At 43.9% G+C, this 27,072-nt stretch overlaps 1 protein-coding gene across 1 annotated transcript in view; it reads left to right on the top strand.

The window, feature by feature from the left end:
* Positions 1-27,072, top strand: part of GLRA1 (glycine receptor alpha 1) — a 105,369-nt gene that overhangs the window by 27,949 nt on the left and 50,348 nt on the right. The gene's annotated exons all lie outside the window — the stretch shown is intronic.

Raw genomic sequence — 27,072 nt, 5'->3', positions numbered from 1 at the left:
CTACCCTCTTTGGGGGGCTTAGGAAACTTGAGACCAAGAAAAGAAAATGTCATGTTTTTGTTCCCAAGGGACATCTTGGACAAGAACCTTAGGCTGGTAAATGGAGTTATGAATCAGCACATAACTTCTGCATATTTGCAAAACTGGTAATGAACTATCAAGGGCAATGTAGGGAATTTATTTTTGAGACCACTTTATGAAAGAGGTTGCAACCAAGCAGTGCCGTGGAAAGAGCAGTTAGGCTATGTATGACTTGAGAGCCTTCCTTGTAGAGTCAGCTCTGCTCTTACCCTGCCGCACAGCTTTGGCGAATCTCTTTCCTTCATGGGGACTCAGTTTTCTTTCCAGTCAACTCAAATGACTGACTCCAACACCCCTAAGTTCCCCCCAGGCTCAGATAACGTGTTCATGAAAGACAGAGGCCCATACCCATGAAGGCTCAGGCTGAATTTACACCAGTGCTGATATTGCCTTCATTTCTACACCACGCATTTATTTATCATGTGTTCACATGTCCAGTCCAAAACTAGGCACTCTGCAGGGGAGACAGAGGTAACAGATGTCACCGTCCCTGTCCTTGCAGAAAGGGGAGACAGTGCTCCCTTTAAAGCTACATTAAAAACCTTTTTCCTTCTTCAGAGGGCCCGCAGAGCTCCCCTCCAGACAGTGAGCACGGCCTGCGACAGCATCACATTTATGTGGGCGTCATTAACTTTATTTCCTTCATCAGCTGGCAGAAGCCAGAATGATTTTTAAGATGGATGGCACTGTCTCCTGCCTGGCCATCTTGACGCTATTCTGCAGGTTTTCTGCTGCTTTAGGCAAAGTGGCCTTGGCACCAAGGGCACAAGACCTAGGATCCAGAATTTAGCTAGTGGCATGCCCTTGAGAGGGTTTCATGACCTTTCTGGCCTCAGTTTCCTCAGCTATGACACAAAGAGAATTGACAAATCACTGTCCCTAAAATCATTTTTACCTCTGCCAGTCAAGGATTATTACCTCCCAATCTCCTTCATGATAGAACAGTTTTGGTTACAGCTATTGCAGTATATTTCAATTATTACACGAATTATATTCAGGCTCAAAGATCTAAAAGAATTGAGGGCCTCAAGAAACAATTTCACTCCCTGGAGATTTATCCCAGTCTGGACACAATTACTGACAGATCCCATAAATATGTCAGTTTCCCCAGGAAATGCTTTGTATGATGAGAAAACATGATGTCTGATCAATATCCTCATAGATCTGAAGAGGGGCCTGAGAAAAAGACCAAAGGTTTCTATACTTTTATCAGTGACTCTGTTTGGTTTTTTCCTCCCCTATAAGGCTATGTTTTTAAAATTTTGTTCACCAAACCCCAGTCCCCATTAACTTGTTTTCCCCATCTTTATCAACCAAAGGCATACATAACTGCCAGAAATACTGAACATCATGGGATAAGCAATGTCACCACGCTGAGCTAACCTAAGAAAGAACAAAAGAAAAGGTGTAATGCTTTTTTGTTAGCCCATAGAGCCTTGTCAGAAATAAACATGCAATTTGTTAGTCTCTGAAATGTTTAAAATGGATTCTGAGTCCTCACTACTATTTCATGAACTCCCTAGGTACCCAGGGACCCCATTTGGGAAACATTAGATTTGATTTATTCTATATGGCTCCAAGAGAAGAACGGCAGTAAATAGATAGATATATTTTTAATGTGCACACACAAATTCTGTTTTAATGTAATTCGGAACCTTCTGATAGATCTGTCAAATGTGCACCAGCTGCCTCAGTGGCAGTGAGGGTCCCTGTCAGTGGAGGTGCGCAAGCAGAGACTGGAAATCCACCTCCCAGGAGGGATGCAGAAGGAATTCAAGCTACTTTTGTGCGTTGAGATTTGCAATTTTCAGCAGAAAAGTAAATGAAATGCAGGTCAGAGACAAATCTTCATGATACTTATGCTCCCCCCGTTTCCTGATCCCCAAATTACCCATCTGATCTTCGTAAGCTTTCTGAGTCATGCCATAAACACACACTCACTCACGCCTTTTCCTTCTCTAAAATGGATTGGATAATAAATAAATTGGGCAATGAACACGCACGCAAACACACAAACTCACGATGCGACAAAGGATTATTAAAAGGAAATCACCTTGGTGATGTAAGAATCTGGTCTTAAGAAATGAGAAGGACCTCAGAATAAGAAAACGTCAGAACCAGAAAGACCACCAGAAAATGCACTGGTCCACGGACAAGTTCTCAGGCACAGATGGTGTTCACAGGACTGATGGCCTGTATGGCTAAAGGCCTCTCAGCCCTGAACTCCAGCTGTCTCTCCTGAACAAACTCCCTGTTAAGCCTGACACACAACTGAAAACACCATCGGGCCAGCCAGGAAATTCATTCAGAAAGCACATTAGGAGGGACCAGTGCTCTGAGATGCTGAGGAGAGGGGCTTAACGGGCACAGTGCCTACGCTTTGTAATGCAAGCCCTAATGAGGGGTGCTGAGGCCCCAACGCTTTTGAAACTCCTTATAAAGGATCCCTTTGTGGTTTTCTGAAGTTGATATTGTCCGAGTCTCCCAAGGCTAATTCAGTGCAATTAGATTACCACTCTCTGCCTTTGAATTCAGCTGTTTTTCAGTGTCCGTTGCTAAACGAGTTTACCATCTTAAAGGGGAGCTGCTGACAGTCATTAATCCCAGCTGTGAAATGGGTGGCGTTCTCTCTTGCCTCATATACCGGGCAGCCCCAGGCACCTAGAGAACAAGTCTCCTTGCTCGCAAGGTCCTTTCTCCATCTCCCACGCATTCACCCACAGAGAATCGCACTTTCTTTCAGGGGGTCTTAAGTACCAACAGAATCATGGAGACTTAGGGCAGTTCTATAATTCAACAGCTCTCAAATCTAGCTGTGAGGGGCTTATCAAACGTACAGCTTCCCACCATCATACTAGACTACTGAAACAGAATCTTTCAGGATGGGGACCCAGAAACCTCTAAAGGTAACAAGAGTCTCTAAGTCAGTGCTTTTCAAACTTCAGTGTGTGTATGAATCACCTGAGGATCTCATTAAGATGCTAGTTCAGACTCGGGAGGTCTGGGGTGGGGCCTGAGAGTCTGCATTTCTAGCAGCCGCCACGTGATGCTCATGCTTCTGTGGACCAAATGTTTGAGTACCAGGGTTCTGAGTCATTCTGACTGGGGACCCCGGACATAGATCAACCCTTTTATTTTGCAGATCAGGAGAGGAGAAATGACTTCCTCAAGATTACAGAGTGAATGTCAGCGCTCCCAAAGCCCTACACAATTGTGCTCATCCCCGAGACTTGTTCCCTTACAGCCCACGTGCCCTGAACTCTGCCACTGTGCTTTCCTTCCTTCAGCCCTTTCACACACTGTGCTCCCTCATGAACATAAACACGCACCTCAAGAAGGGTTCCTCAGGGAGCTATCCCCATCCCCACACTGAGGGGAGTCTTGGTGTACCAAAAAGTTCTCATTCACACAGCTGGAAACTACATTGTGTGACATCTGGATAAAGAGAAGGGGCAACTGAGGAACTGGCTTTGAATCCTGGCACCAAGGGGCCCTGGGACACAGCAGTGAGAGCCTATGGGGATTGATGGAAGAGGTAGAGCAAAGGGGATCAGAAGGAGGGAATCTGTGGTTTCTTTCTCCAAGGAAGATCTCACTGACCAGTCTTCCTGTGCACATTGTACTATCAACTCTGCATAACTGGAGGCTTACTTAGGACTCTCATGTTCAGAGAATGCCGCCCCATTCTGCCATCTGTCTGACCTCAGAACCATGTCCTTCCTTCCTCTCTCCCCCTCTGACCTGTCATTCTTTCCAGAAAGTATATTAGTATCTTATACATCAAATAGAGTGACTGTCATGATCTTCAGCCTTTGAGAGCTCCGTGTTTATTGCTGTGCACTCAGTTCTACAACAGTCCCCAGCTCCAGAGGAATGCAGCAAGGTTGCTGCAACTCCGGTTGCCAGGCAGGCTTGCAGAATTCTCTTACAAGAGCACTTTACAGTTTATAGAGTATTTCACAGCCGCAATCTCATATGAGCTTCCCAATCACCTTAAAAAATAGATACAAGGCAGTGGTTACTATCCCCATTTTAGAGTTGAGAAAACTGAGACTTGGAGAAGAAAAGTGACTTCCCTAAGACAATGCTGTTAATCTCAGGGTAAAGTCAAGATTCAAATACAAATCTCCTTCCTCCTAGCTCACCACACTGCCTCTTTCCTTTTAAAGCTGGCATATATCTATATTCCTAAACTACAGCTGGAATATATACATCCCTAAATATATAGATGATTGATAGATAGATAGATAGATAGATAGATAGATAGATAGATAGATAGATATAGACATAGATATAGATAGATAGGTATAGGTATTCCTCTTTTATATATTCTTCTCAAAGCTCCAACCACTGTTAGCTGATGTAGATATCCGGCTAATAGCCCTCACCCTCTACCAGTGGGCCACGGGGGTAGAAAAAAGCCTATGAGCTGGGAATTTCCCATCAGGGTTTTGGTTTGACAAAGTCATAGTCTTCCAATTCTTAGTCAGATAGGTATTTCCTTCTCTCTTCTTGATCGCTTTTAATTGTACAATATATGCATACATTCTCTTTTTAAAAAACTCTGATACTAGACTTAAACCTGAAATCCCCTTTGATGATGATCTCCAGGTCCCTCCCAGCTTTTATTTCTTTAAGGGGTATCCTACTTGATCATTTTTATTGATATATATATATATATATATATATATATACATATATATATATATATATATATACATATCAAATGATAGTATGTATATTTCAATAGTTATACACACATATGTTGAAATAAATATTGAAATCTATTGAACTATATATACTATCTATTGAAATATATATACTATCATTTCATGGAATCAAATTACCCATGTGATTCTGCAACTTATTCTGTTCGCGTATCAACATGTCTTGGAAAGCTTTATCTGTCGAGGCATACATCTCCACCTCATTCTTTTAACTACGGCAATACATTTTATGTTATGGATATCCTGTTGTTTTCCAGCCATTCCTGTATTGATGGGCATTTCTACTTGTTTCTGATTTTTCCACTGAAATCAGTGCTGCAATAACCACAGTGTACCTACATCTTTGTGAACGAACACAAGACATTTTTCCAGGCAGATAACAGGAACAGAAATGGACTAGCTGGGTCACAGAGCACACGCAGCTTCTATGTTAACAGACACTGCAGGCAGACATGCCTTTCTTCCTTCCCTTATGATTCTCCATCTCAGCCTTGACTGCAACAGCTCAACAATAATCGTTACTATTTTATTGAGTGTTTATTGAATGCTAGGTACTGTGCTAACATCACATGCCTCATGTCATAAACCCTTAGACAAAAGTACTATTATAATTCCATTTTACAGGTGGCAAAACTGAGGCATAAATAGGTTATATAGTTTGCCCAAGGTAAGACAACTCATAAGAGGCAGAGCCATGATTCAAAAATAAGTCTGACTGCAGAAAACATTCTTTTAACCATTGTACTGCCACTATTACTCCAAGAATGAACCCAGGAGGAGGAGGAGGGAGGAGACTGAACTGGATGAGGAAGATGGAGGCAAAAAAGGGAGGAGTTTGCCTCTTCAAAAAACCAAGGACTCATCTCCTGCAGGTGGTTCTAGATAATAGTAAAGTTAACACACATCCATAAACAGATGTGAGTTTCTAATCTCCATCCTTCACAGAGGAGGGAAATTGCACTACCTTCCACCCCTGGAAGAGAGTATGTGGTTAGAGCTCTGTCTCAGGGTAGAGACAGGTCCCTGCAGCACATCCTTTCTTCTTCATCCCCAAATCACTCCATCGAAAGAGCTATCGGGGATTATGGGAGAGAATGTCTGATTGAGTGGGGATGCAAGGAAGAAAGGCAGCATAATCTCTGGCCCGTTTTTAAATTGTTTTTCATTGCGGATCCCTAGTACTCAGACCAAAGACCTTCTCAAGCCTCACGCTCTAACCCCCAGACACACAGGACTGAGGGTACCCAGTTTCCCTTCATCTTCTGTATGGGAGTTTGGAGAGGCAGCCCGATCTCCAGCGTCGGAGATCTCACCACAAGCTCTAGAATTGCTGCTCCCAAAGCAGACCTAAAGGACTTCTCAGAACATCTCTAGGCCAGGAAAACATACCCAGTCCAGTCCACATGAGGGCAGGGGAGCAGCATGCGGAGAGGCAGCAAGGACTGAGCTAGTTCTCCTTTATAAGCAGGAGCATCACTCCAGACAAGGCCTGTGGGAAACCTAAACAACACTGTCTCCGACACCTGTTTCCAATAGCTATCTGAGTGACACCAGAGACATTTCTGAATGTGTCGCTAGCAGGCCTGTTGCTAGTAGGAGAAAAGATACAATAGAAATAAAGTCTCCTAATGTCAACTTTTGAAATAAACTTGCTGGTTTGTTTGTTTGCATTATAAACATTATTCATTCACCATAAAATATTTAAACCACGTAGGGAGATACGTTTAAAACCAAAAGGCACAGAAATCCTACTCCCTAAGGGAGATCACTTAACAATTCAATATTCATCTTTCCAAATAATTTTAATAACATAATAATGGCAAGAATGCTTACTGTGTGCCTGACCCCTTTCTCAAAGTTGAATATGTGTTAACCCACGTAATCTTCAGAACAATCCTGCAAGGATATACTATTATTCATCCCATTGTATAGATGAGGCTACAGATGAGGAAACAGAGAAGTTAAATAAGTTTCCTAGGGTTGCCAGCTTGGAAATGGCAGTGCCAGATTGAAATCCAAGCAGTCCAGCTTCAGAGAGTCTTTAACTGCTGTGCTGCAGGCGTAAGCTGTTCCTATTTTACAAAAATGGGGTTATACTAAACACCAAGCTCTGTGACGTCCCTTTTTTCCCCTCAGCAATACTGTGTCAGTGCACGTACAGATGGATCTCGTTCGTCTGTGCGTTTGTGCAGCCCTTCGCTGAGAACACGGGGCTTTAGTGGGCTCTCGCTCTCAGCTTTGCCACAATGTAACCCCACCTCCACCTCCAGCTCCTTCCCTTCACACAAACCAAATTCCACCTGAGATGAATTTCTTATTGGTCTGCTACATGCCCACTGTGCTCAGCTCTGTACTTTTCTCACACTGGTCCCTCTCCCTCCACATATCTAGAAAAACCCATCCCCTCATTTCTGCCCTGAAAGGCACACCCACCAACTCTGGATTCAAGCTCAGGTGATTTTTGAATCCTACCTCTGTCACTTCCTTGCTGTATTATCTTGACAATTTGCTCAAACTTTCTGAGCCTCAAGTTCCTCATCTTAAAAAATGGAGATAACACCTTTACCGATAGAGAAATGCAGTCACCTTTAAGCCCTTTTTCTCAGCAAAGCACAAGCCCTGAGTGAATTCCCTCTCCACTTCTCTGAGATCCCATCCACGCCTCAAGAGCCCCTGCTAGCAACACTTCCTCCACGAGGCAACCCCAGACTGCCACCATCACTACCCCCAACTGGGCATGGATTCGCCTTCCTAAACCCCCTGGGAAATGTAGGCATTAACCCTCAGCAGTCAGTTTGCTCAATATGGCCTTACATACATTTGGGTGCCCTTCTAACCTTCCTGCTGGATTGTAAGCCCTTCAAAGGCTAGGAACTTAATGGATTTCTTGGTTCATGTGAAAGGCCAACACAAAGACAAGGGACACATCCCCTGGTGCATCCCAGAGTTTTCAACTTGCTCCATTTCCCCTCATAGATAGTATCACCCCAGTGGTTCATGTACTGTATGTTAGATATTCAGTGCTTATTTAATTGAATTGTTTTGCCCCAATATGCCTGCTCCCATCCTTCTTTTATTGACTCTGCAGAGGCCCAGGACTGGAGGCTTCCAACCAGCCAACCCAAAGCACTGCTATGTCTCACCATGACCCCTTTTTGCTCCAAGAAATGAGCTACAGTGAGAGTGAGCTAGACATGCAGCTCAGCCCTGGCTCAGGAGCTGTTGCAGTGAGTTGTTCAGCCTTATCCTTGCTGTTTGGCCGAGCATGTCCAAACTCTGGGCCTCTCAAAACATCTAAGCCATTGCAGATAAGCCCGCTTCCCACTATGACCTGGGTCTGCAGAGAGGCCCCTTCCATAGGACAAGGCAAACTTTCTAAAATGGTTTTCAGTTGTGCAGAAAACATGGACCTCTTTGGAGATAGTTTTCTTGATGTGACCTAAAACATCTAGTAGAAAAGAAAAACTCTTCACAGGAGCCAAGAAAAGACTGCATCATGCCCAGAGAGAAGGGGCTTCGAGGAATTCATTGAAAATGCCTTGAAATATGAAAAGCTACACTTCCTGACAAAGAAGGCAACAAGGTTTAGTAAAAGAGTCAATCCCCATTCTACCTCAAAATTGGACAGCCTAGAGATTAGAAAAGATCTTCCTCTCCTTGCAAGCGCTGCTCTGACTTTGTAACTGAGTCACAGTTTTTCCATCCCTAAAATAATATTGGACTACATAAAGACTCCACGTCTTTCCAGCTGTCATTGCATAATTCTTAAATTAAGTTGGCTCATAGAAGACCCAGAAGTTAAAAACTCTGGCTTGGGAATCTGTCAAATATGTTCTGGAATCCTGGTAATACCACTTGCTATGGTATACTGCTTTATGCCTTGGAGCAAGATTGTTTTTAAGATTTCTAAGCGTCAATTTTCCTCGTCTTTAAAATGGCAATAGGGACTTCCCTGGTGGTGCAGTGGTTAAGAATCCACCTGCCAATGCAGGGGACACGGGTTCGAGCCCTGGTCCAGGAAGATCCCACATGCCGCGGAGCAACTAAGCTCATGCGCCACAACTACTGAGCCCACGTGCCACAACTACTGAGCCTGCGAGCCACAACTTGCCACAACTACTGAAGCCCGTGCGCCTAGAGCCCGTGCTCCGCAACAAAGAGGAGCCACCGCAATGAGAAGCCCGCGCACCACCATGAAGAGTAGCCCCTGCTCACCACAACTAGAGAAAGCCCACGCGCAGCAACAAAGACCCAACGCAGCCAAAAATAGATAAATAAATTTATTTAAACAAATAAAAATAAAAATAAATAAAATGGCAATAATAATTATCCTTCCCTGACAAATCACCCTTCCCTGACAAATCACCCTAAGAATTCAATATGAGAAGGCATGTAGAGTGTTAGCACTGCTTATGGCACATAGCAATTGTGCAAAGCGGGAAAACCATGACTACTATTATTAAAAAGGGATAGGTACGAAGCATTGTGGGAGCATAAAGAAGAGTCTGACTAACTCTGCCTGGAAGTGGGGGGACAGTACAAAGTTGAAGACAATTTTAATAGGAGTCAGGACACTTAAACTGGGCCATAAAGAACGACTAATTCACCAGGTGGCAAAGAGTGCCAAGAGAGGATGATGCAGGCAAAGGAAAAGGGCTTACAGAACAGGCAAGCTGGATGATGTGGAGTTCAAGGACACTGATGGGCCAGCTGTCCACCGTTACCTAGGCTCAGCCCAGTCCTGCTCAGCCTTGTTCTCTCCCAATGGGTCTTTTATCAACTGGAAGCCCAGCTAAGAGTGGATAATTTATTCACTATCGAAAAAATATTTATTGACTTCCTACTATAAGCCAGTAATCTTTCCACATTCTGGGGACAGATACAGCGACGAGCAGAAGAGATGCGGTCCTTGCTCTCACACAGCTTAACTTCTACAGGTGGGGACAAACAAAGAAACAACTTGGGAAACTACAGAATTTCAGGCCATGGTCAGTGCTCCAAACCCAGCCAAACAGGAGTATGGGACAGAGAATGGTTCCCTGGACTCCCTCACAGGATGCCTACACTTTCACACATGCCCACTATCTCCCTGAAAGCTTATATCACATGGAGGTGAGCAGGTGGGAAAGGACTGTTTCCTTTTACCGATGAGGAAACTGAAACTCTGAGAGGAGCAGTGATTCATCTAAAGTCTCACAGCCAGTAAGTGCCAAAGGCAGACGACCTCATTCCATGCAGAAAAGTCAAAAATACTGAGGATGAAAGATTAAATAGGGGAAAAAAGCAAGTAGCAAAATAGTATGTATAGTAGGATCCTGTTTTTATTTTTTTGATGTTTTATTGTTCTCATATGGGGGAAAAAAGTCTAGAGAAATGGACCCAGAACTGTTTATAGTTGTTATTATCTCTTGACAATGAGACTATGGGGGACTTTTTATTTCCTACATTACATATTTTAGTAATGCTTGGATGTTTTACAACAATGTATATTACTTTTGAAAGCTGGAAAGTAGTTTTGGGTTTTTTTTCAAAAACAAAAAGAGGATATCAGAAAGCATGGGCACAAAATCAAACTTGGAGGCAGAGCACAGCAGGGACAAGGTCACCAACGAGTGTCTATTTAAGCTACATTCATAGTTTTCCATTCCCTTCTTTTTTTTTTTTTTTGGCCACACCGCGTGGCATGCGGGATCTTCGTTCCCCCACCAGGGATCGAATCCGTGCCCCTTGCAGTGGGCTCAGAACACGGATTCCTAACCACTGGACTGCCAGAGAAGTCCCCTCCGTTCCCTTTTCATGTGAGAATGACATCTGTGACTCCCAACCCTGTGCCTGACAGACAGGAATTCCTCTAAATAATAATATTTATAATTAACAATATTATACATAACATGTATTCAGAACCTACCAATAGGTTGCCAGGAACTTCTCTAAAAGCGCCATATGCATTAACTATTTAATCTTTTTAGCAACGCTATGAAGTAGGCACTGTTATCATACCCCTTTTGTGGATGAGGAAACTGAGGTAGGGATCTTCCCAATCTGGGATGCCTGTAGGCCACCGTGCCAATCCAGCTCAAAGTCTTCATATGCAGAAAGACATTGTACAAACCTCTCCAAAGATGTGGCGGGGCAGGGTAGAGGGAATAGAGTCTTTGAGGAAGAAAACTGAGAGGATCACTCCAAACCACAGCCTCTCCCAGTGAGAGAGGTGAGGAGAACCTGACAACACACTTCCCCTCAGTTCTGCTACCCAAGGTCCTGATTTCCTTTCCATCTATCACCATGGGGTTTATGAAGACACTAAAGAAAATAAGAAATAATACTGGGCAAGAAATAAAAGGGGGGAAAAGGCAAGAAGGGGTAGAAAAGAGGGAGACATGCAGAATAATAAAGAGGAAAGACCACTCAACACAGGTCTACTCTGGGTTCAGCCAAGAACTCACTGTGGGAGTCTCTTTCCCTCCCTGGACCACAGTATTCTCATCTGTAAAATGGATGGGTAGACTGTACTAGATGACTTTTAAGATCTCTCTCAACTCCATCATTCTAGGATTCAGAAACAAATGAAGGGAAAGGAAGAAGGTAGAGGACCAGAAGGGGAGAAAAATGTTGGTGGGAAGAAGCAAATGTTAAGGAGGAATAATGAAAGGAGGAGGAAAAAGGAAGGCATCTCCCAAAGCAGGTGGAATCTGCTTATTTTGTTGAAAGAGGAGAAGGAAGGACTTTCACATCAAAAATTACAACAATAAAAGCTTTATTCTCAGGCAGTCAGCTCCATGTCTCATCAGTGAGAGCCATGGCTGATGTTGGTGAGGGCCACGGCCGATGTTGGTGGGGGCCATGGCTGATATTGGTGAGGGCCATGGCCGATGTTGGTGAGGGCCATGGCTGATGTTGGTGAGGGCCATGGCTGATACTGGTGAGGGCCATGGCTGATATTGGTGAGGGTCATGGCTGATGTTGGTGGGGGCCATGGCTGATGTTGGTGAGAGCCATGGCTGATATTGGTGAGGGTCATGGCCGATGTTGGTGGGGAGCATAGCTGATATTGGTGAGGGCCGTGGCTGATATTGGTGAGGGCCATGGCCGATGTTGGTGAGGGCCATGGCCGATGTTGGTGGGGGCCATGGCTGATATTGGTGAGGGCCATGGCTGATATTGGTGAGGGCCATGGTTGATATTGGTGAGGGCCATGACTGATGTTGGTAGGGGCCATGGCCAATGCTGGTGGGGACCGTGGCTGATGCTGGTGGGGGGTCATGGTTGATGTTTGTGGGGGGCCATGGCTGATGCTGGTGAGGGCCATGGCTGATATTCATGGGGGCCATGGTTGATGTTGGTGAGAGGCATGGCTGATGTTGGCTGGGGGCATGGCTGATGTTGGTTGGGGGCATGGCTGACGTCTAAGGAACAGGGGCCTGAAGGGAACTGTGGAAGGAGGGAGGATGTTGCCTTGTTCTCTGGCCTGAGAAAGAAGACAGCCCCTTCCTGACAATGGGCAAAAATGATTAGCATATTCCCAGGTTCTGGGAGATGTCCTAGGGAAATGACTAGAAAATATGCCCAAGGGAGCTACGACTGCAACATTACCACACTGTGCCTGCGAGGATGCAATCCTGAGAACCATAAAACTGAGAAAATCCCCCAGGCCAGAAAGAAATCTTCCAAGGTCATTTCTTTCCAACCTCCTGCCTCTAAGCAGCCCTTCCCTAACTGCCCTGTGCCAAAGGACTTAGCACAGAATGACACTCAGTCCTATTCTCTAATCTTTTCATAGTAGTCTGAGGCATCCCAGGCATTGAGGCCCTTGAAGACAAAGAGAATGCTTCCAACGGATTGAATATACCCTTAATCCACGTGGCAGGTGCTGGGCACACAGTGGGCTTTTCACACCCATCTGATAATTGATAATAGAATAAAATGGTTCTAATTTCTCGCTCTCTCAATAATATCTATTCTGTTGCTTAACATTACAGTCCAAACATCCTTCCTTTTACTTACTCCACTGCCCCTGTTCCAAAGTCCAACCTGTCATTTGCCTGAGGGGACAGAGCCTGGCAGATACCCGCCTCTGCAGAAGTGAGCTAGAATACCCACTCTGCAGGTGACATCTCCAAATCTGGGATTGACCTCAAGGAAGAAATAAATAGATAGGACCACCCTATGAAATGAGAAGCACAGGTACAAATAAATTAAAAAGACCATAGATAATTGTTCACTTAACATATAATGAGCAACTTCTGTATACCAGGTTCTTGGCTAAGCAATTTACCTGAATCTTTTACTCCTCCAACAGACCTAAAATTAGAATTAAGTATTCCTAGTTTACAGATGAAGAAACTGAGGCTCAGAGAGGTTAAGCAACTTTCAAGGTCATACAAGTAAGTAGCAAATTCATGATTCTAATCTACTCCTCAGGTGAGTCGTCCTTACAATATGATACTAAGAGTTCAGCCTGTATGTGAACACTTCCAGAGACAAGAAACTCACCATCTCCTTAGGCAGCCTCTCCTATTACCGGGTAGCTCTAATGGGTAAAATATTCTTTCCTCACATGTATCAGGCAGCCACCTCCCTATATGAGAGGGATACATGTGCCTTCCCTGGACACCTGGAACAAGTGAGTGGGCTACAGAAGGTACCTAAACTGTGGAATCAGAAAGATCTCGTTCTATTCCTCCCCTACCACCTACTAGCCATGTAACTTCCACCATCTGTGCCTTATTTGCTTCAGCTGGACAATAGTAACACAAATACGTACCTCGCATAGTCTTTTGGAGAAGAAGAAATAAATAGTATTTGCAAAGGGCTTAGTTCAGTGCCTGGCAAATAGTAAATATTCAAGAATATTATTTTACTAATTTGAGTCCCTCTTCCCATGATAGCCTACAGAGATTTGTTAAAAATGATCTGTCTATGTTTTCTCTGAGCCAAATTATTCCTTACAGGTCAATTTCAAGTTTGTTTACCAGCCTAGCTGTTCCTTTCTGGACCTGCTCCAACCTATTAATGTCCCTCTTAAGATGCAGAACCTATGATGGAAAGTAATAAATTAGCCAAGATTTGAAGTACAGACCACATCCAGTATTTCCTGCCATACCTGCTTCTTTTAGTCTTCAGGTTTTTCTGAAGTTCTTCAGAATCATCAGGTATAACGTAGACTGGCGTAAAATTTTAGTGAAGAATATTTGAATCTTATGAACAGAAATTTTTATTTTTTATTTTTATTTGTAATAATGGCTAAGATACTAAGTGGTTTCTATCTATCACTGCATCAACACTTGATTTTCTCCTTTAACTCCAGCAATCCTAAGAGCACTATCATTACCCTTATTTTACTGATAAAAAATTAATAAAACAGATGTGAAGAGGTTAAGTGACTTGCCCAAGATCACACAGCTATGTGGCAGAATCAGATTTAAGTTCACCAATCTATCCTACCTCCCGTTTCAAGCGTTTATGGGATACTTACTATATACATGCACTTTCAGGGATGAAAAGAATATGACACAGGGAGAAGACATAGGCAGGGCAATTTAATAGAAAAGGAAATGTATGGCACCAAGCTACATTGGACTTCTGAACTACACTGTCACAAAGATCTCTCCTTCTCCCCTCCAGCACATTCCAGTGTCTATGGCTTCTTGGGCAATGTGAGTTAAAGGAGAAAAAAGAAAAAGAAGCGGTCTTCTCTCTTCTTCAGCTTTCACTTACTCACCACTGCCTTCAGCCCTGGCCCCTAGCAGACTCCGCCTGGTGAAGAATTCATTTTCAAAAAGGAGCCAAGCTGCTGGTCCTGCGGTGGGGAGGGGCCCCTTTACACTGGTAGAGTCTTTCTGCCTTAGAAATATTCATACCCTTTGACTCAGCAATTTTGCTTCCAGGGCATGGACAGAGGTTTGTGACCAAGGGGGTTTTTCACAGCATAGATTATAATAGCTTAAAATTGGAAATAATATAAATGGCCATCAAAGAGGGATGGCTAAATGAATGCTAATACAGCCACACACTGGCATATGCAGTCATTTAAAATTGTGTTTCTAAAGGTTTAATAACAAGAGAAAATAAAATTCTCCTTAGAATCTTCAGTAAAAAACCAGGAAACAGAACTGATTATAATCTATACAGAAAAAAAAAAAAACCTAGAGGAAATTTACTAATATGTTAACAGTAGGTTTCTAGATAATGGGATTTCCAGGTGGGTTTTATTTTTTTTCTTTGAACCGCATTGTATTTTTTCCAATGTGTGTTCATTGCTTTTATCATCAGAGGAAAATGTTATTTTTTAAAGGATTGAAAGAATCTGGTCTGAGGGCTGCCAGCCAGCTTGTGAAGAACAGTTTTTGTCACTGGACAGTTTCCATCTGTGCAGCAGCAATTACTACTCCGTTATCATCAGATCATCTTAATCCTATTGATTGAAATGTCAAAGTAATTCTATTAATTTACTACTTAAGAGATAAATTACTAAGAACAGAGCAGGAGAATTACCAGAAAGTGCTGTGGTACTCCTCTAGGTGTGAGTGTGGGTGGTCCTTGTAGATTCAAGCATAAAATGCAAAGAAGCCTCTGGAAGTTCATATATTCATTCCTTGTCATAGAGCTTAGATCAACCAATGAAAATCTGAATCAATAAAGATTGTATTGAACATTTACAATGTTCCAGGCACCAAAGAAACACTGCAGAAGAATTATTTATTCTTTACCACAACCCTGTGAGCAGCAACAACTATTACCCATTTTACAGATGCAGAAACAAAGACGGACAGGATAAGTAACTTGTCCGAAGCCACACAGCTAGTAAACAGCAGAGCCTGGCAGAATTCGTGTGCTTAACCCTGGACCATGCTCCTGTTTCAATCCAGAAATGATTTCTTATTTGTGTAGTATCTTATGCTCTCTTCAACATGATTTCTTTTGTTTTTTCCCTTGGCCATACCGCACATCATGTGGGATCTTAGTTCCCCAACCAGGGATCGAACCCGCACCCTCTGCAGTGCAAGTGTGGATTCTTAACCACTGGACCACCAGGGAAGTCCCACATGATTTCAAATAGTGATTTATAAGTTCGGATAGGAGGGATCTACATTCTATGGATGAGGAAAGTGATGCTTCAATATACTAAAGGACATGCTCACAATCACAGAAGAAAGAATCGAAACAGGTAGTAGCCAAACCTAGGACTTCTGACTCTACAGACACAGCTTGTCCCATTTGCCTCTGAGCCGTGCAACAAGAAACAGAGGGCAGTGGAATTTGGAGCCCCGGTTTTGTCCTCCTATGAGCTACAGGGAGGTGACCCTGCTGGAGGATCCTGAAGGTACAGGGTAGAAAGGAAGGAAATCCCAGAAGGAAAAGAAGTCTCAGTAATGACCCTTGCCATCCTTTCACCATTAGTCCTCCTTCCTCCTAAAATCAAGAAGGGACCCTAGCCACGGCACCTTGTCCTTCCCTCATCGTCCACCTCCTTGCTTTCAGCTCATTGAGTCCCACAGGCTTCACTGACACGTCTTCTCCTCAACACTCCTCAGTAAATATTCCTTATAGAAGCTTATACTAAACCACAGAGGAGCGGGAACTTAAAACAACGCATATATTAAAGTTGAGTGAGCTGTATTAGCACATTTGAACAGCTGCTCCAAAACATATGGCAAAATTCCACCTCAATTAGATTCGTATATCAACTCAGCCACCAAATTACCTTGATTACGTCATTTAAACTTTCCAAGCCTCGGTTTCCTCAAGTGAAAACTAGAGAAGAAAATGGTTTCCACCTCATAGAGTGGTTGGGTGGATTAGAAAGCATGTATGGGAAAGTTCTTAGCACTGTGCATGGCACCCAGAAAGCATTTGATCATTGGTAGCCATTGCTATCATTGTTAGTTAATCTCTGAGTCAATTTCCTCACCTATAAACGAAGATGATCATCCCTACTGACATTGCAGAGCCTTAATATACAGTCGTTAATTTATAGCAGGTGCTCAAAAAACATCTTTTCTTAATGTACAAGATGTCCCGGTCCCATAATTCTATGACTCTTCTTCCCACTTCTTCCCCAAGATGTTGGAACCTGCTGAGTGAGACAAAGAAGTTCCACCCCGCTGAGCATAGCTGCAGCTCTCTATCTTAGAGGATACAGGGGAATCAAGGAGGGCTATTTAGAGCATTATTAGAGCCCGGGAGCTTCTGTAAAACTCTGTATTTACATACAAATACCCACTTCAACTAAATCCTCTCAACTCACAGTAAAGTATTCTCTTTCTGAAGACCAGTCACTCAGTTTATTAAAGGCAGATGCAGATTTTAATCCAAGTTGGTTTTTCTACAATATAAGGTCATTTCTTCCTCAGTGCCCAGTGAAGATTATTTACTATTTTCTCAACATCCTCCTTTGAATCACAGTCGCTTGGATGCTTGAAGACCACACACGTCCAAGCTTCACTCTTACGAAAACCTCTTTTTTCTCTGGGACAAACAGATCCCTTTTGCTGATGCATTTCCTATGGGTTCATTGCACCTTGGCTTATTTTCCGCTATAAGTTTGAACTAGTATAGCTCTCGGAGGGAGAAGTGATATATTTTTCTAATAGGCTCAGATATTCAAGTACTTATTTGTCTTCACACTCTCTCTATTAATTTGGGAGTTCTTGGAAAACAAGGGCTATGGCATATCTATTACTGAGATACTTTTAAGAGAAGACTCCAGGGTCAGGTGTATCTAGGTGAGTTATTTAACCTCTATCAGCCTCAATTTCCTCATGAGTAAAATGGGGGTAATGATATCCAACCCAAAGGATTATATTCAGGATTAAATGTTGCAGACAAAGCTCTTTGTGTAAGGCCTGGTACTTTATAACCACTCAATAAGGGCTGTTATATTTTTATTATTTATATTCTGCTCAAGTCACCTAGCACAGTCTCTGACATACAGTAGGCACTTCCTAATTATTTTAGATAAATAAGTAAATAAGTGAAGTAATAAATTAATGCCATCTCAAACGAGATGATTATCTCAAAGTACCTAGTGAATGAAAAAAGTTCACTGACCTAAGAAGGGAAAGAGTTTATGCCCACAGCATCTTTAAGCACCATGGCCTTTTGCCATTCAAATGACACCTGCAGTTGATAAAGGCAGGTGGTATTTTAAAGATGGGTGAAACTGAGACAGAGAAAAATAAAATGAAAGACAAGTTGACTACAGAGAAATTCTGAGTGACAATTTAATAAATCGTCAAGAAGGGTTTATCCACCCCCTTCCCATCTTTTGGGACTGGCCAAATAGTCAAGCAGAAGATGCCCCAGACCCTGGTCCTGTTAGGTCTCTGCCATCTGAGACTCTGAGAAGGTCTCTTAACCTTTCGGTTGATCCTCAGTGTCATCACCTGTACATGGAGATGCTGTCATGGGGGTGGCATCAAATGAATTGGAAGTGCCAAGTAAACCGAAAGTGTTATTTGTGTGAAAGTGATCACACTTTCACACAAATAACATATTCTTCTCAATCCATAATTTCCAATTCCCAGGGCTCCATGAATTCTCACTCATAGTTCCAAAGAATCATACAAACATTTCTATTATAAACAAGAGCAGTTCCTCAGAGGGACTCTGCAAATCTCTATCATTTGCGAGAGTCAACAGAGTAGTGTGGGCTTTAGAGACCAGCAGACTGCTGGGCTCTGACACTTATAAGCTATACGACCTCTGCTAAATTTCTGAAAATGCAAGCATCAGTTTCCCCATCCACAAAAAGGAGGTAATGCCGTCATCATCATAGGATTGTTGAGAAGATTAAATACGGTAACATATGTAAAGGACCCAGCACATAGTAAGTACTTAGTGAGTAGTAGCTATTACTATCATTAGCTAATATCACTTCTTTATCTGTTTTTATCATATTACTATTTCTCCTCAATATTTATACTCCTGGGTCTTTGCAACATCAAATGACCATTACCTGCTGATCAATGCAATCTTTTTTCCCAAAACTTTTTGTCTAGAATCCCTGAGCTCCATTCTCTGCAAAGACATACTTTTCCAGGGAGATTTATCTGATTTTAAAAAAAACTGCATGGAAGGTAATGAGAGCCATTTGCTCTCCTGTCCGATTTGTGGGATGCATGCTGATTACCCAAGGCCTGATAAGAGCTTAGACTCAGACAGAGTAAGCCCCACAGGCCTGTTCTTCAGCACTCAAGCCTCTGAAGAATCCACCCCCTGAAGCCCAGAATTCCTCTCATTGTACCTCATCTGGGAGGCTACTTTATGCCCACAGCCCTAAGCCAAGAATTCTTTAACCATGGAACCAGATTGCAGAATGACACTGAAGGTCAGAGGCACAGGAAAACTTCCCTAAGTGAGATACACAGGGACAGTCAGGGCAAAGTGAGATGGTTGTTGCAGAATTATAATTAGTGACCTAAGTAAGGGAGGAGATATGCGCAGACATAGGTTTGACGTTGGACACTGATCTGAGTCATTCTGTGGGAGGGCTGTAGATGCTCCTAAAAGAAAATGGGATGGCTTCTTCTATTTTCTTGCCTTGGATTTTCCCAGAGGACATCAGGGTTTTCCCCAGGGACTGATTAAAGATTTCAGGGCTTTTTGACTCCAGTCAAATCACATCATTGATCCCAAGTACCCGCACAGCTAAATTCCACTTCCTCTGAAGTGCCAGGTGTATAATCATCCATTTCACAAATATTTACTGAGCCCTGACCATGTGCCAGGCTCTGTACTTCATGAAAACCACACGGAAGAAGCTTGCCTAAGTCATGCTCTCGGGGTCTTGTCTACATAACACCTGACTGCCCCAATTTGGGGGAAAGGAAGGTTAGAGAGCTGAAGGTTGAGCTTGAACCAGAATACACCAAGGGCTGCCATGATTCCAGCCTTGAAACATGCACAGGGGGTAAGAAGAAGGGAAGTGAGAAAAGAGAAAACATCGACATAGTTTAAGCAAATGCAGTGCGGTACGCCAGAGTTAGACAATCAAGCCACATGTTCCTTAAGCCTTAATTTTCAATGGAGACAGACATCCCTATCTCTCAGGTTGTTGAAAGGATAAACTGTGATAAAATATGTAATGTTGTTTTTTGCCACCGGACAAGAAAAATTAAAACGAAGCTTTCTGAAAATAAAATGAGATGCTGTGAGCAGTGGACACTCCCTCTCCAGAACACACTTGATTATCTACAGGAAACTCTACCCTAGATAGACTGGGTTTAAGGAGCTATGATGCTCTAGGAGGACCAGGACTGGGGTGAAGCAAGTGAGGCACCCAGGGCACAAAGTTTAAGGAGGCGCTCACTCTCAGGTCTCCGCAAGTGCAGGGTTGGAACGTACACAACCCTGAGAGTGAGCGCCTCCTTAAATTTTGCCAGGAGCCTCATTCGTCTCACCCTGGTTCGTGGGGATACTTAAATAAAGCAGAAGAGTTTGTGGAGGGAAGGCTATGGAGAAGAACACACTGGAAACAATGATAAGGAATAAGAGACATCCCTACAGAATCAGACTTCCCTAGGGGCAGTGGAAGAACCAGATGGAATCTCAAGGCTCCTTTCAGCTCCAAAGATCCAAGACTTTATCTTACTGCAGAGAGAATCATGTTCAAATACTTGTGCTTCTTACCCAGATAATGGTTCCTTAAAAGAGGCAGATACAGCTGTAGGAGGCGGGACGGGAAGGGAGAAGGGTGTCTTGTTCCGTAAGACCTTGGGGAGAAGTGGGCTCAGGGCATGCCAACTGTGACATTCTGCTCCCAGGGGTGCTTAGCAGATCATGAAGTGAGACTAATAAAATGTCAAGCACTCCCGGGCCAGCCTAAGCCCCTTACTGCAATCAAATAAAATCAGAATTGCACAGCTGGCCAGGGGAAGCCAGCTGTTGACCTGAGGACGCAACCCAGGCAAAGCTGACGGTGACCAGCAAGGCCCAAGCCCCCGGTGTCAGAGCCACGGACAGGAAACTGGTTCAGCCCATAAGGCCAGAGAGCGCCAGCCTCACTCAGCCCCACTCCTTCCCAGGAGTCCAGGACACCCAGCCCTCCCACCATCTCTCCATTCCTTTCCAAGGACAGCCTACAGGCAGAAGAAAGCTTTCTCCCCCAAAATACACAACGTGGACATTGACAAATGTCAGGTCTTTCCAACAGTGCACAGAGGCAAAAATTCATAAAACTCAGAAAAATTCTGATTCCTGTCCCCACCTGCCCCCAAATACTGCCTTCCTCCTCTGAAGCACTATGGCACTCCAATTATGCCCCTAGGCTAGGTGGCAACCTCTTATGATTGTTTATACACACCTAGCCTAGTCTATCTGCTGAACTATAAACAACAAGAGGACAAAAGCTATTCATCAACAAATGATCATTGGGAGTTCCCTGGTGGTCTAGTGGTTAGGACTCTGCGCTTTCACTGCTGAGGGCCTGGGTTCAGTCCCTAGTCGGGGAACTAAAATGCCACAAGCCTCACTGCATGGCCAAGAAAAAAAGAAGGTATGATCATTGATTGCTACTACCTGCCAGGCACTGAATAAGGCAGACACAAACCCGGTCCACATGGAGGGCCTTGTCTGTGGGCAGTGACATATTGATCTGCCTCTCCTCCACAGTGCCTTATTCAGATAGTGGGTGTGTAATAAATTAAAAGGATGAGAGGACTGTAGAGCAAGAGGACCCCTAGAAGTCAGAGGAGCCCCCTACTCCACAATCTAGTCCCTTGAAAGAGACTGATAATCCATCCTGCTACCCTTCCCAGCTGGGTCAGGCCCCAGAACCCATCTCTGAGCAATCACTTAAAGTAAAACTGTTTACCATGCCTGATCTAATCCAAAACTTCCATTTCACAGATGAAGAAACTGGGAACCATCTAAGAAAAGAAAAAGAATTAGCCCATGACCAGAGAGAAAGTTAGATACAGAGCCGAGACTATATCCCGGTTTCCCAGCCCAACCTTCATGTTTTTCCCTCTATTCCACAGTGACCTTTATAATTGTGTCTTAAGTAAATGCTCATGGAAGAATAGACCTTCAGACAACATCCAACTAGTTGACTTGGTACAATACTTTCTGCACGGCATAAATACCAGCTCATTAGATTACCTCCCTGCCAAGGCAAAGGGGATGTTCTGGCCCAAGTCAGAGGACACACTGCCTGGAAACCAAGTTGGACACCCACCATTTGGAGGTGTCTTTGGAGAGTGCATTTCCCAAGCTTGGCCAGGCCACAAGTCAATGTAACCAGAGAACAGCTGAGAAATCCAGATGGATTATTCTTCCTGTAAAGGCACTGAGGAGGGACAATCTTCATTAACTTTCAGAAGCACCATATGGACATAGAACAGAGGGTCAAACCCTGGCTACTCCCAACCTTGCTGACTCAGTGTTCCATCCTCATCTCTCATCTTTGTCCTTTCTCTCTCTCTCCTTCTCTCCCTTTTTCCCTCTCTCCTTCACTCCCCCTTCACTTCCTCACACGCACACTAAACTCCTCTTAATTCTCCAAGTCCTCACTCACCTCTAGACTTCACACATGCTGTTCCTTCTACTCAAAACACTCTCCTTCCCTATTTCTTCCAGGCCAATTCCATATCCAACCTTCAAGTTTTACTGTAAAAGCCACTTTCTCCACAAAGCTTCTTGGAAACCACCCCACTCCCGCCAAGTGCAGTTGGGTGCCGGTCCTCTGTGCTCACAGACTTCCTCGGTTATAGTACTGGCCACACCTCAGACACCTCCACTTGCCTCTTCCTCTCTCCTTCCCACCTCCCTTCGCTTCTCTCTCTGCACCTCCGACTCCCTCCCCCAGCCCTATGCATCCCTCCCTTGGCTATCCTCAGCCTCGGAGTCCCTCTTCTGCCCCTCACTTCGTCCTTCCTCCCTTGTTCCCACCCCTGACCTCCTGACTTCTCTGCCCATGGTGAACTCAGGAGATGGAGTCTGCTGGGGGGACCCCCACTGCTAACCCAGAGTGGTCCTCGGGTGTGTGGTGCCACGAAGGGTCTAACTGAAACTGTTTCTCCCCAGCCTCACTGCCAACCCCAGCTCATTTGAAATTTAGATTGACAGCTGCATATTGATTCCCTATTTCCAAACGATGCTGCAACTAGAGAATGAGAATCTGAGCATTGATCTGGCCGGTCTTCCAGCAAATCCCTGAGAAATGAGCTGTCCCACTGGAGAGAAATGTGGAGACTGCGTGGGGAGGAAGCAAGACATGAACACAATCATACTCCGCCAAAGGGGTCCAGACAAATTCAAGTCCCAAGACCAGATGCGTAAAGAAGAAAAAAAAAACAAGAGCGGGAATATTAACGGTTACTAGAATGATGGTGTAGAGCCAGAAGGACTCTTAGAGATTATTCTAATCCCCTCATTTCAGAGCTTGGGAAACTGAAAGCTGAAAAGGGAAGTGATTTACCAAAGGTCTCGAAGCTCCCACTGCACCCTGTCACCTTGCCTCCAGTGCCACTGTGGAACCGGCCCCTGGACTTTTCCACAGTCTCTGTCATTAGGAGTGAAAGCTGATGGTCCTTTAAGTGCCAAAGTCTCCTAGTGTGACAAATGCCCCCACTAAAAGGCGAGAGACAGTTCAAGGCTCTGTCCAGTCAGTGCAGCCATTGCCATAAGCCCTCTCAGCGGGGGACACAATGCTTGGTCCCGGGAGACCTTACGGTCCTTCTGAAAATAACTAGTAATCAAATCTGTCTAAATCGAGTCTGATTCACCACATTACATTTCAGTAATCCCTGAAACAATTTGCATCATTTCCAAATACTTTTATAGGGTCAGCAAATTCTAACAATCACGCGTTTCATTTCTCGGACTCATTCCCAGCTTCTGTGCCCAGTACCTTACTGTGTATAAGCAAAGTCTTCAGCTCACCGGAGGCAGTGGCTCCAAATGTGCATGAAGGGCCCCTGGATGCATATTTTCTCTGCACAAAGGTGCAAAGCACAGATTTACTTGAGAGGGCCTTAGAAATAATTCTGTGCAAAATGTGCTGTCTAAATATAGCCAGAAATGTACAATGATCATCAAGTAGAAAGGCATGGCTATTTTGACATTCAAATGGAGGATTCATCTGAAAAAGAATTAGAGAAATTTTGGACTAGGGCAGTAAGGGATGGGGGGATGATTTTAGGTCGTTCAACACATAATAACATAGAACGATTATTTCAGTCCTTCTGATTATCTCAGGAAGAAAAGTCTCAGTTAGGTGTTACTATGTCTCTAACACCTTTCCTACAGTAGCTGATCTTCCTTTGGAACTGAGGGGAGGCCTCAGGCTCGGGACTTCAGCCAGAAACAGGATATAACTAGGATTTTTAAACACTTCTCTTTCTGTTTGGTTTTCACTGTACTCACTGTTATGGCTGTCCTCTATTACGGCAAGTAATGCTGGTTTTTCGTTTGTGAAGAGTGAAGTAAGTTTCTTTTTTTTAAAGAAGTGAGACAATTCAATGAAAACTCTTAAGTGACTAATAGTAGAAGTGGTACAAGAAACAGGGAGAAAATTGTGAACGTGATATCCAAGAAACCACTGGTCCATGTTACGTGGGAGAGGCTAGACTAGAGAATCTCAAAATTTCCAAGAATTCTGCTGTGAATCACCTGACAAAACAGAGGACCATTCGACTTCTTCTTCAACTACTTCTTCCCCATTTTTAAATGTGGTAGATTCAGAGTTGTGTATGTCGGGATTGCCGGCAGTCGGATACATGTTTTGATTTTCTTGGATAACAATACGACGAGCTTCACAAACAAGTAGTAATAATAGCTACTATCATGACCTATACCCTTCACAAGTTATAAAAGTTTTTTCCCATACATTGTAGCATTTGGATGAGGCAGGACATGAAAATTTGAGTTCTAATCCTTTCATTAAAGTGCTGTGTGATCTGAGGCCAGTTACTTAACCTCTCGGAGTCTCCATTCCCACCAATTCAGATCCCCATGCAAGGGTTGTTAGTGAGGCAATGGCCAGGTGATCAGACTGTAAACACCTTGCTGCAGATGTGTGAGCTAGAATAACCAGAGGACGCTTCAGCTTTGTGGAGTATTCAGATATTAAATGGCATATTTTGCTAAAAGCAAAGGGCAGCAGATAATTTGGGGTGAATTCATTCTCTCACTGTACTGCCTAATGGGATTCAGGCTTATTAAAGAGGCCTAAGGGCCAGAGATGGCTGTGCTGTAGTAATTGCTGGGAGGGAGTACCACGTTCCCAAATCTTATTATCTGAAAGGAGGGGCTTAGAGAGAACAGGAGCTTATGAAAGCTTCATAACTGCCACTCCAGAGTGGTTTGAGAAGTGAATCATAGCAGCAGCAAAGTCATAAATCACCAGTTGCGTGCCTGTGGTCCCCTTTGCCACACCAGAGCCACACAGCGGCCATGGGTGTGGTGCTGAATGGAGAAAAGGCTGGGACTGTGGTACCAACCGTGGGCCATGGAAGGCATCTGGCAGGACTTCCCCGTCATGTGGGGACTATGGTGCAGCTGAAAGCAGCAGTGAGACCAGAAGAACCTCCAGCCTGAATCTCAACTGCTACACACACACACACACGCACACACACACGCGCACACACACACACACACACCGTGAACCATCCTTGGCGTTTGTTACCTGTGCTATCTCAGTTACTACTTGTGCAAAACTTCTTTGACATATCAGGCAACTAAAGTTCAGAGAGGTTAGGTAATTTTCCCATGGTCACACAGCTAGTAAATGACCGAGACAGGATTGATTCCAAATCACCTGTTCTTTCCACTCTTTTTGAAGTAGTCTCCATTACATGTGACAGTACGTTTCAGTAACACACACGTAATATACCCACCGCATACATACAGCCACGAAAGCATTTGACACTTTCACACTCTATACCCCATGTCCACATACATGCCACATGTACACACAAAAATGCCCACACTAAATACCACGCTTAACAACACATTTTGACAGGAACACAGGTCTTCACATTTTTGCGTATCTGAATCTCTGTAACACAATCTACTGTACATCCACAGATGCCCCCATGCATGCTCTAGTCCCCACACACATCCATACACATCCATCCATTTATTCACATAACATGCATACACATCACACCTAGAAACCTACCCACATCACACAAACTCACAAATATCCATATTCACACCTACAAAAACAGGAAAATGCATTTGTCCCTCATTCTGTTCATCAAAACGAGCCCTTCAGGATGTAAATAAGGAATGTTCAGATGACTAAGCATGAGTGTCTAAATCATCCTGGAATACCTCTGAACCTTCAAAGGAATAACAGATTATTTTCACTATTTTTCATTAGTGGGTATAATGGTCTAATTATTTTAAAATTGTTAGTCCATGCATGTATATTTATGAATACTTCTACTAACCAGGACATTTGATTAATTAAAGTAGCCTATTATTCATTTGTTCATTCACTGTGCAATTACTGAGCACATTATGTGGGAGACACACTGTGGTAGACACAGTAGGAGATTAAATAAACAAACAATAAATACAACCACCATGATTGCTGGTCTCGGAACACAAACACAAGTAACTACCTGACAAGGTAGCATGGCCATGACATGTGCAAGACAGGAAAGGCCCCCTTGAGTGAGGGGACGCGAGAGGAGAGGGGACACAGAGACTAGACGGCTCTGAAGCGTCTAGTCCTAGAGAATGGGAAGACGACGTCGGTGCCACCTGGGCATCTGTGGTCTGGAGAAACAAGTTTGGGAAGGAAGCTGCGGCATTTGGTTTGGAATGAACTTGAGGCCTGGCAGGACATCGAGATGGACACGCCCCCCCCCCGGGCATTTGCAAATGAAGAAAGGGGGCTTAAGGGAGAGGCCAGGGTGGAGAGATTTGAGAGCCACCCATTAGGGGGGATCACTTAAACAGTTACAACTCTGAGATCCGAAAAGGAACCGAGGCAAAGAACAAGAGAGGCAGTACAAACCCTTGGGGGACACGACGTCCTGCTTGGCTAGGTGACAGAAGCTCTCATTTTATGCGACACACACAGGCATCTCTCTATACATGCACTTCCTCCAACGTACCAGCCCTACAGCACGCACAGCGGGGCTGCACTAGCTTCCAGCTCTCTCCTGGGTATAATTTCAGGACAGGGAAGCTCAGTTGCCCAAAGCAACAGAAATAATTGATCCTCAACCCTTAAGCTTCCAGTCTTGACGGTTCTAAGAATCTGCATGCCTCTGAGTGTGGCAGGGGAAGGGCCGCTGTTCTCAGACATCAG

Source organism: Eschrichtius robustus, chromosome 2, assembly GCF_028021215.1.
Source record: "Eschrichtius robustus isolate mEscRob2 chromosome 2, mEscRob2.pri, whole genome shotgun sequence".
Taxonomy (NCBI): domain Eukaryota; kingdom Metazoa; phylum Chordata; class Mammalia; order Artiodactyla; family Eschrichtiidae; genus Eschrichtius; species Eschrichtius robustus.
This window is presented reverse-complemented; position numbering and strand designations above follow the sequence as displayed.